The sequence below is a fragment of the Aethalodelphis obliquidens genome, unplaced genomic scaffold, assembly GCF_003676395.1.
Source record: "Aethalodelphis obliquidens isolate GAN/ISIS:26980383/991018 unplaced genomic scaffold, ASM367639v1 scaffold73, whole genome shotgun sequence".
NCBI lineage: Eukaryota > Metazoa > Chordata > Mammalia > Artiodactyla > Delphinidae > Aethalodelphis > Aethalodelphis obliquidens.
The window spans coordinates 307,209-318,810 of record NW_020838017.1 but is presented as its reverse complement, the minus strand read 5'-3'; the positions used below and the strand labels follow the sequence as shown (position 1 = coordinate 318,810).

Genomic DNA, 11,602 nt, shown 5'->3' with positions numbered 1-11,602 from the left:
AGAAATAGACCCACAGACATAGAAAATGAATTTATGGTTACCAAAGGGGAAAGCGGGGAGGGGAAGGAATAAATTAGGGGTTTGGGATTAACAGATACACACTACTATATATAAAATAGATAACCAACAAGGACCTACATATAGCACAGGGAACTCTACTCAATATTTTATAAGAACCTAAAAAAGGAAAAGAATCTGCAAAAGAATATATAACTGAATCCCTGTGCTGTAGATCTAAGATGAACACAACACTGTAAATCAACAATACTTCAGGGAAAAGATTGGTTTGGCCATAAAGTCCGTTTGGGTTTTTTGTAACATCTTATGGAAAAACCCAAACGAACTTTTTGGCCAAACCAATATATAGAGAGAGGGGAAAAAAAAGCTTCAATCCAAAGCCCTCTGGTTTTTATTTCACTGTGTTTTGTGGATCAAGACAGAGTAAGAACCGCTCAGCATATGAATCCTAAGAATTCTGCACTAACATTAAATGCCGCCTCCGTGCCCCGACCCAGCCTCTTTCCACCCAGTCGGCTGGACCACCAGGATAGGAGCTACTTCAACTCCCTGACAGAGATCTAGGATGCCTCTGCCCATTGAGCCCTTGAACACAGGCCTTCAACCAAAGTCCGTCATTCAGGAAGTATTAACAGACAAATCTTACTACAGCAAACACAGTGAAATTCAAAAGGAACAAAAGCACTAACATCAAACCATCCACGTCCCTTTCCGGCAGTGATGACCTCCCCAGGAGAACATGCCTCTCGCAAAGGATCTCCTTCATGCCTCTCCAGAAGAGAAGAGGAAACACAAGAAGCACCTGGTGCAGAGCCCCAATTCCTATCGCATGGATGTGAAATGCCCAGGATACTCTGAGATCACCACCGTCTTCAGCCATGCACAAACAGTAGTTTTGGGTGTTGGCTGCTCTACTGTCCTCTGCCAGCCTACAGGAAGAAAAGCAAGGCTTGAGGAGGATGCTCCTTCAGATGGAAGCAGCACTAAAGGTAACCTGAATCAAGATGAATGGGAAACCGTCCCAATAAACACACTTTGGGTTAAAAAAAAAAAAAAAAAAAAATCCACCTCCAACATGCATAAAAGTCCATAAAGTACTACATTTCTAGTATTAGATTATTTTTCAGTTAACATATGGATATTTAAGGATTTTCCAGCTTTCTTTTATCAACCAAATTAAAATCAGGTAGATAAAGCACCACCCATCACTCTCCCTTTCAGGGACACATGTTATAACATGTCAGCAGAGCTGGGTTTACAGCTTTTTATCACCAATGAGCTGCGTGACCCTGGGGGAGGAACTTCCCCCTTGAAAGCCTGTGATTCCATACCTGCAGAATACTTCACAGAACTGAAAGAAGCAAGAATTAGAGTGGCTGGCACAGTTCTGGGCACACTGTTGAGTGCAAATAGACGTTAGCTATCACTATTTTTCTTCTGTTGCCTTCTTGTCACCAAAGGCTTCTCATTCAAGCTATACACCAAATAGCATTCCAAAACCATGAAAAAGGAAGAGAATTTGGCAACATGTTTTAGATAACATTTTACGGAAGCTTTAGACAGTACAAGTCCTTACCGTTTGCACGTAATTGTTATTAAACCACTATGCGACACAAACGCCCTCCCCACTCTATCCTAGATGACACCTCTAGAAATTAAAACCTGGCCTCCTACACTGTCTTGTCACTTTTAAGCACAATGCATTTCACCAATAATCACTTCTGGTCTATCCCCCAAAAGTAGCAACCCTGTTTCAAACACTCTTAAATGGTGATTACAATAGGGAACAAGTTCTCTCTAAATCTACTAAGTTCTCTGTCAAAAACGCCTATACAGAGGCTGTATTCTGAGGTCTCTAAATTGCTTTGAGATCTGAGGTGTTTTTCTAAATAAACAGAATAACTACACGTATCATATAACATTCCCTAAGACAACAATGCCTTCTAAAGCACAATAATAGGTCACACTGTCAGTAATAAACAAAATACGTAAGCAACACCATTGAAAACATAAGGGAAAAGACAAAACACTTCAAAGACACAGAAAGGAAACAACAGGACCTAGGTCCAGAGGGATACGCTTTTAAATCCTAGAAATCGGTGAGAGGTGAGACATGCAGCAATTTAATACAAACTCAGGATTCCAACTATATTTATACCAACACGCAATTTTCCCACCAAACCACAAAACTATTCCCAAACATCATAGCCACCTGTCCCATTTCCTAATTCTAACAGTAATGTTAACTTTTCGCTAGATTTCAGACTTGATCAACTCACATCTCTAACATTAAAGAACAGCCCTTTCTCACCATTCCTGGCTTCTGTTGGGAAGGATTCTCCCTGACCACCCACTCCAGGCCTCCCTCTGCCCCATCACTCTCGCCACCCCCAGGAGCCAACCTGAACCAGCTGACTGGGAAACTTGGGGAAAAGTAGGCACGTCTGGCTCAGCTCTGCCCTTTCTTCCTCTTGGGAACATGCTGCACACAAGGATAGGTTCCCCCATCAGTAATAAACGTGATGTTCTAATCTTTCATCTGCTTTACTCTTGTACTGATATTTCCCACATTCTTCAGAACCTAGGCAAGAAACAAGATGCTGTTGACTGGGTCTACTCGAAGAACAAAACACCAAGACCACCTGAGAAGATGCAAACAAAAGCAAAACTCTCACTGATGATGCAACAGGGAACAAACAAATGTTCTAAAATAATCAGGACCTCTGGAAACACAGCATAGTGGTTAATGGCGAAATATCTACAGCTGGAATGCAATATCTGAACCCCTCTCTGCCAACTATAAAACTGGGGGCAAATTTCTTAATTTCTCTGGGCCTCTGTTTCCTCACCTGTCAAATGGGGATAATAATAGTAACTTACAATTATTAATATATGTAAACATAGAGAACAATGCCTAGATATAATAAGCTAAGTAAATGTTAGCTATTACTAATATTACCATTTTTCTTATTTCTTTTTATTACCGTTATTACTATTACCATTTTGCATCACAAGACTTGAAAAGAAATACTCGTCCATGATAGGTTAGATTACATTTTATAAGTTCATGTCTACAGTAGGACTCCAAGAAAAATGACCTGTAATGGAAAAGTTGTAGGAAAATGAATCAAATTGGTCCACTATGGGTGATGTCACCTGAAAAGACAGTTTTGTCTTACAACACAAGAGGAAATATAAGGGTACACCATTTGGCACACACACAAAAATTCTTTGTTTCTGTTTTTGTTTTCTTTTGTTTCGGCTCTTGTTTTTCATGTCAATAATTGCTCTTCGGCTGCTCCCCAAATATGTGATGTGCGTGAATCTGCCTGATGATAGACTGATCAGGGCAAACCTGTGGTGTGGACAAATATTTTTCTGGATGACAAAAGAAAAGTTATGCGTCCTTTGCTCAGGGTTTCTATGACCCAGGTATGTAATTTTTTTAAGGTATGTAATACAGGGAGAGAAGTTACTTCTCTCCCTGTATTACATACCTTAAAAAAATAGGAGGAGAAAAGAAAGTTCTGTTATTTGACTCACCAGAGTACATATTAACTGACCAAATATGCCTACAGCTAAAATACCAACTCTGGGAATAAAGTTAGGTTATCAGAGACCTTTCCTCTTATTAAAGGAACCAAAATCGACTTTATGCCTTAACTTAGCATTGTTCAGGAACACACATGCCTCTTTGCCTATCACAGAGACATACAGAGTCCTGTTAACAGGCTCAGATGAATCACCAGCACTACTCTTGAGGACGCGTCTTTTCTTAAGGGGTCAACTTGCTCTGACAGCAAGCATGCAGGACCACAGCTCAGATGGAAGCTTGCAGACCGGCAGCACAGAGATTCCTCGTTTTTAGAAAAGCACAGAGTACCTTAAGTTACTGCTGGAAAAGTAAGTCCACTCTGTCTTGGTGGGACAAGGCAGGTGCCACAGGTTCTAGAATTCTCATCTTCTAACCTAGAGAAACAGGTGCTATAAACAGGGAATTAAGCAAAACGCTGGATGCAGTAGATCTTTTCACTGTCTTAACATTTTTTTCTATTATTCAACTACAGGCTATAGATTTCTTAGTTCTCACCAAACTTGCATCATTTTAAACTGACTTGTATATGTTAAAAGGAAGAAGATCTTAAGTAAAATGCTGACCCCAAGTAACGCAGGGCAAGCCTGCCTCATATTTATCCTGAAAACAATAATTTGAGGAAGAAACATAAGGTTGAGGTTGGAAAATGCTCTTACTACTGGACTATTAGGAAAAATCTCCCCAAGGTTAAAAGCAGAGTGCATCTCTATCTACCTCACAGGTACCATCAAGACCTTCAATGCAGACTGAAAACCTCAAGGAAGAAGAAAGACATTTCTTTCCAGAGTACTACCAAAAATGTGAGGAAAAATACGACAGACGCAGCAAAAGACAGGACTCCGGGTGAACAAAATTAAGAGGTTTGAGTATCTTTGAAGAGCTGTAACATTCAGAGATTCTCTCTGGCTTATTTTTGAACCAACATATCCACTGGCCCTAAACTTCCATTTTGATACATTCCAAAAGGTGATACAAAATGTTACACTAATGCAACAGTCCCAGGATAAAACAGGCACACAGGTCCTCCCGTAGCCACTAGCCTCTCCTTTCCATAGTCCCTGCCAACGGTCACTCCCAAACCTCTCACACCGTCTGCCCTGGAACATGCTGTTGCTTACATTTCAAATATTTGTCTTAATATTTAAAAATATCTTAAAAAACAAAACATAATAAGACAAAACACGAGCAGGGTGACTAATTGTTCAGTTGAAAGATTGTGATGTCATTTACAAAATGGAACACATCATCCCCCCGGGGTCCAGGCTGAAAGGGCTGGCACTGACCTGCTGACATGGAAAAGATTACCCATGTCTGTGCTGACGTTGACCACTACCCAGAAAAGGTCACTTCAATGAGCCACTTGAAAAAGACATAAAAGCATCTCCTTCCTTGTTAAATCACACAGTTGCTCTATATGCATTTAAATCAAGAAATAGGTAAGAAACCAGCTACTAATTCTACTTGAGAATATGTAAGTACTAAAACACTAAAAGATTTTTCTTTTAAAACAATTGATAGTATACGTGTCTAAGTCACTATAGGTGTTATCAGCAAAATGTCTGAGATGGCCTGAAATTTCCCAGGATTTCCATGCCCTTCTCTTTTTGAATTACATCTTTCCAGTACAGAAGAGCTCTATTATTTCTTAACATTACATATGAATCTAAAATTACCTCAAAAATAAAAATTAAATTACAAATTTAAAAAAAGATAAAATAAATCACATCTTTCCCTATCATTGTAAGACCTATAAAGTATTGACATGTACACACTCCTATATAAAATATTATTATTAAAATAAAATGCCTTAAAAAATATCAATCATATGAAATCATTATGGAAATTTTAATAAAACAAATATAAGATCTATATGCTAAAAATTATAATAATGAGAGAAATTAAATAAGTTCTAAATAAAAACAGCTATATACCAAAAAAAACCCACAAAAAGGTCATGGTTGTGACCAAAACAAAGTTAATCAAATTATTTCTACTACTGACAGTTTTATTCAGAAAAGTCACACTTCCTCTTGCACATTTCATCAACTAAATTTAATGTCCTAAATAAGCAGAAGTGAGCTCCTGTTTTGGTGTTTCATCAAATCAATAATTTCATTCAAGTCTTTTACTAATCAAAATAATAATAAATGAACATTCTTCCAGAAAAGTAATGGATTTAAAGAATATAAATGTGTAAGATACTTTAGCTAGCAACTTCCAAGGCCAGGAGGCATATCTCCAATGTTAGTGAATGAAAGAGACAAGCGGACTTTGCCTTGCTGGACTCTTTCCAAACGCTGAGGATAGTTTTGTTCTCGGAGGTGGTTTCCCCAACCACTACTTCTTGATATTATTCTCCTGACATTCCTATATGTATTTCCTCAACTACAAAATACCTGCTCAAAGAAGCTATTGTGAGCATCCAAGATAATGGCATAGAGTGAACACTACAGTGTGGGACACAATAGGTGTTCAACAGTGAGCACCTAATCAATCATACATGCTATGCAACATTATAATCATAGTTATTAGCACAGACATACATATGGGGAAGGTATGTCCTGTATCTGCTGCTCAGAACAACGCCTGCCACATGGCAGGTCTCAAAAGATAGCTGTTGAGCAAGTGGAAAAAGGAGATTCTGAGATTGTTTAAAATTGCACAGCTTTAAGTAACTAAGCACGAGTAGAAGCCGGAACTCATGGCCCTGGTCTCATGCTCCTTCAAATTCACGGTGAGCCCTTGTTCTGATGCTGGCCTTTGGTGCCTGTCTCATTTGACAGTCATGTGAGGTAAGTGTTGTGCTCCCCCATTTATACGTGAGGAAATAAAGGCTGAGAGAGAAGAGTTAACATCCCTTCCCCTCCTTCTGACTCTCTACAGGATCTCAGTTTTGTGCAGGTATTCATGTGCCTCAAGGGGCCACCCCCCTCTGAGCTGCAGAGGTTATTCTCACTTTGTTAGTAATTATTTCAGGAGTGGGCATTTGACCATTCTCTGGTTAATGAGACCTGAGAGAAGTCTCTTGGGGAAAAGGATTCTGGGAAAATGTTCCTCTCTAGTAGGCAAGGACCATAATAAGAAATGGTCTTTTTTCTTCCTCTAGTCATTGTCACGTCCAGATGTGATGCCCGGTAGTCCCGTGGCCAACTTGCTGTGAGTTAACAGACAAACATCAAGTGTAACAGAGAAGAGAGATGGATCGCCTCCATCAGCCACCTCTCAATGGGCTCGACCTCTAGATTTCACTGAGCAATTCCCTTTGGTATAAGGCATTTGAAAATAAGAGTCTCTTATTTGCAGCCAAAAGCACCCCAAGTGGTCTCCTGCCCAAAGTGAGAGAGTGAGACTCACATGTATCTGATGCCCTGGCTTGTTCTTTTTTTTTTTTTTTGGCCACACTCCATGGCACACGTGACCCTAGTTCCCCAACCAGGGATCGATCCCATGCCCCCTGCACTGGAAGGCAAAATCTTAACCACTGGACTGCCGGGGAAGTCCCCTGGCTTGTTCTCTTGATTGCTGCATTTCACTGGACGGTGGGCACCCCACCCAAAGCCAGAGGCCACGTGAAGAGAAAGCACTGGCTGTGTGACAGGTCCCTTCTAGATACTTCATATACATTATGTAATTTCTTCCCCATAACCCAGCCTTTGACCCTAGGACCCAAATGCCAAATTCACCATAGTGAACTGCCTCCTGAAGAAGGCTGGATTTTACTAAAGCTGAAAAATAAATTTTTCTTAAGAAGCAATCAGTTGTATCAAAAGCCTTGATTTGCAAAGTACGGGAGAAAGACAATGTGCTTAGGAGGTGAAACCTGTAACATCTTGGGTAGTTGTTCAACCTCCCCTAGCCTGCATTTGCTCAATTACAAATCACCTACTGGGAGAAGCTCCTGTGAGACAGCAGGTATTCAATACTTAATAAATACTCATAGCTAATAGTCCTTCTGAATCGTATCTACAATAGCACTGGAAAAGAATCTATGAGCAGAGAAACATTTGAGTGGTTTCATATTAATCCTGTAATCATAATCAATAAATCACAGTTTTCATTCAGCAAGGATTCCTCTTAATGTTTATCCACCATCAAAATGAAAAATAACCCTTAATAATCTATTATCTTACTTATCTTTCCAGAGATGACAGGCAATTATTAAATCCTACTGATGTTTCCTCAATGGAAGAGCAAAATGAAAAATGAATGTGTAACAGAAAGCATCCAACCAGCTTCTAAATAGCTCAGAAATGTTAATAGCACAGCCACCCTGCATATCAAGATACAGATTTCATAGAGCACTAAGTTATTAGTCACTAAGTGATTTTAAATTTTGCCATAAATTCCCTTGTCCCCATTAACTATTATTTCACATTCTGAATGCCACAGTAATAAGCTCTCTGAGCCCAACCAACAGAGCAAAGCCTCTGTAGGCAGACCACAAACTCGAGGTACAGATCCCTGCTCTCTCTCAGCGGGTACTCAAGGTGCCTCGGAGAAAAGAGAGGTCCCCTCTGGTGGGCACAGGAGTCAGCAGTCACTGTTCCCATATAATCACAGTTCCCAATTCCATCCTCCCGTGCCTGTACCTTGGAATTTGCATCACCACAACTAACATTTCCTGAGCTAGTTTTTACTATGCACTAGACATTGCTTAAGTACTTTGCAATCCTGTCAACTAGGTGCTATTATTATCCCCATTTGACAGAGGAGAAGACAGAGGCAGAGAGAAGTAAGAAGCCCAGGGTTGCGTGGTTAGTATGTAGTGTGCAGCCAGCATTCAAAGCCAGGCCAACTGTCACCGAAGCCTCTTCTTTTAACCATTGCCTGAAGCCCTTGGTAACAACTAGTTGGTATCCCAAACTAAACCTTCCCAAATACTCCCATGGTCACTTTAGGTACATCTCACTTTCCATCCACTGTCTTAAAAAATATATCTTTTAGACTCTAACATCGAGAAGACAAGTAGCTCAACAAGTCACCTGAAGCCTGAGTCGCCAAGAAGGAAAAGGTCTTTTTTGAGTTTTTGTTTTTACTGAAGTATAGGTGATTTACAATGTTATGTTAATTTCTGCTTCAGAGCAAAGTGATTCAGTTATACATACATATACATTCTTTTTTCTTTTTTTTTTTTTGCAGTACGCAGGCCTCTCACTGCTGTGAGAATTTCAGGTACCCTGGAGGGGCAGGAGAGGTGTGGGGCACAGTCTTCCACTTGGACAAACATTAATTAAATACCCACTGTGCACAAGGCATTGTGCTACCATTCAATGAGCATGGGCTACACCAGGCCCTATGGTAAATGCTTCAAATTGCAATATTTAAATAATGCATTGAATATATTACAGCTTTTAAAACCTACAATCAATTTAACCCCAACATAAGGCTTAGAATCGTCATTTTTCTAGGTTGTATCGTAGGTCCCCAACATATTTTATCATTTTATTGACTTTTTGAAAAAAGCAAAGAAACTTTTCCTTTAAAGCCCAATATTCAAGGCTAAGTGTTGCATTATTATGTATCAATACCTATTGAAACAGGAATATAGGTGGAAAAGACTAAATTCATAGTGATTCAGATGTTATACGGAACCTGAATTTCATCTATGAACCAGAAAAGTCTTCAAAAATCACAAGTGAATTTAAGTTGAAAGCAAGAGGTCCTCATATATACATGATCTTACTGGACTAATATTTTTCATCCCATATGTTGTTATAGGACTTACACTGAGAATGATGTAACATGTTCTTTCCTTAAATATTTTTAATTTATACTTTCTAAACTAAAATATTGGCTTATTATGGCATGAGATAACACTTTGACAGTTCCATATTTTTAATTCCTTAAATGTTGTGACCTAACACAATCTGAATAATATAATTACTAGAATATAATGGAACATATTTGGAGATTCCTTAAAAAACTAAAAATAGAATTCCCATATGATCCTGCAATCCAATTCCTGGGCATATACCCAGACAAAACTTTAACTCAGAAAGATACATGCACCCCAATATTCATAGCAGCACTATTTACAATAGCCAAGACATGGAAGTAACCTAAATGTCCACTGACAGATGAATGGATAAAGAAGATGTGGTATATATATACAGTGGAATATTACTCAGCCATAAAAAAAGAATGAAGTAATGCCATTTGCAGCAACATGGAAAACAGACTAGGTTTTGAAGACCAGCAGATATGGGTTTCCTAGTTTTGTAACCCTGGGAAATTGCTATATCCACATCTTTAAAATGGGACTTATACAGGATGTATATGTAAACTATTTAGCTCAGTTAGAGATTATCATACTAAGTGAAGTAAGTCAAAGACAAATATCATATGATATCACTTATATGTGGAATATTAAAAAATGATTCAAATGAACTTATTTACAAAACAGAAATAGACCCACAGACATAAAAAACAAACTTATGGTTACCAAAGGAGACAGTGGGGGGGGGGGGCACAGGGGGGAGGGGATAAATTAGGAGGTTGGGATTAACATATACATGCTACTGTATATAAAATCGGTAAACAACAAGGACCTACTGCATAGCACAGGGAACTATACTCAATATAATAACCTATAATGGAAAAGAATGTGAAAAAGAATATATATGTGTAACTGAATGTGTACTTTGCTGTACACTTGAAACTAACATGATGTAAAGTATACCTCAATTTTAAAAAATAAAATAAAATGTTACTCCATTAAAATATGAAACTCTGGCAACATGAGACTGCAAGTAAACAGTATTAACCCCTCAAACTATTTGTTATGAATTAATAGAGAAGCTCTTTAATTATCATGGAATGCACCTGCAGTATCCCAAGAACTGAGCTGAACAGTTTTCATATATATCCTGTATAACCCCCATTTTAAAGATGAGGATATAGTAATTTCCCAGGGTTCCAAAACTAGGAAACCCGTATCTTCTGGTCTTCAAAACCTAGAGGGAAAACACCCTCTTCATTTGTGTATGAATATAATAAAAAGTATTTGAGTATGTTTACAGTGATTACTATAGATCAAAAACGCCCACTTAAAATACAGTCGGCCCTTGGTATCACAGAGAGATTGGTTCCAGAACCCTCCCCCTCCCAGGTACCAAACTCTGCAGATGCTCAAGTCCCTTACAGCCCACACGCCGTACCCGCAGGTTCTGCATCCGCAGGTTCTGCATCCGCAGGTTCTGCATCCGCAGATCCAAACAACCACGGATCCACCCTGAGTTGGTTGAATCTGCAGATGCAGAACCCGCCAATACAGAAGGGAAACATGGCAACATAAATACATAAAAACTGCTCCATATGATTTCAGGAGTGCCAGTGAACAGGAATCTTCATTTACAGCATCTTAATTTGTTTTAGAAAAGAAGACCGATAAATAATAAATATATGCCCCTGAAAACCAGACACAACTACCTAGAGAGTCATACCAGTGCTAATCAATATTTATCAATATTTAAGGGGCTTAGAACTCACAAATACAGCCTTCTGCAATATTCTAAAACATATACTGGTTTTCCATACAAAATATGCTTCTGACTTGTAGGCTTATGAATTATCAAAAATGATTGTGGGTTTTGGAGGTGAGATGAGCCCTGGCTATTTCATTTTCTAGATTTCAAATCTAGTATATTTTCTCTATCAGCCTTTGATTTTCACATGAAAAGGATTTTAAAGGCAACAGTATGGAAATCCTAAAGGAAAAAGAATGTCAGTGGGAAACGCTATCTATTCATCTAATCTTGACTTCTAGTTAAATTGTTACAAAATAAATGAAAAAAACCCTGGAGGATATTTTAAAACTGAAAATGTTAAATGCTCAGAGAGGGCAACTGAAAAATAGTAAAGTGTTTATAAGTATAGTATTAAATAATGACTTACAAACACTAGGACCTAACAGGTTAAAGAAAGTGCCGGTGGGAAGAGCTGGCAAGATGGTAACATACTAGAGACGTTAGTTTACTTTTAGTTAGTCAG

At 38.7% G+C, this 11,602-nt stretch overlaps 1 pseudogene; it reads left to right on the top strand.

The window, feature by feature from the left end:
* Nucleotides 1-757: 757 nt before the first annotated feature.
* Nucleotides 758-1,005, top strand: LOC113612199 (40S ribosomal protein S27-like; annotated as a pseudogene).
* Nucleotides 1,006-11,602: the final 10,597 nt, after the last annotated feature.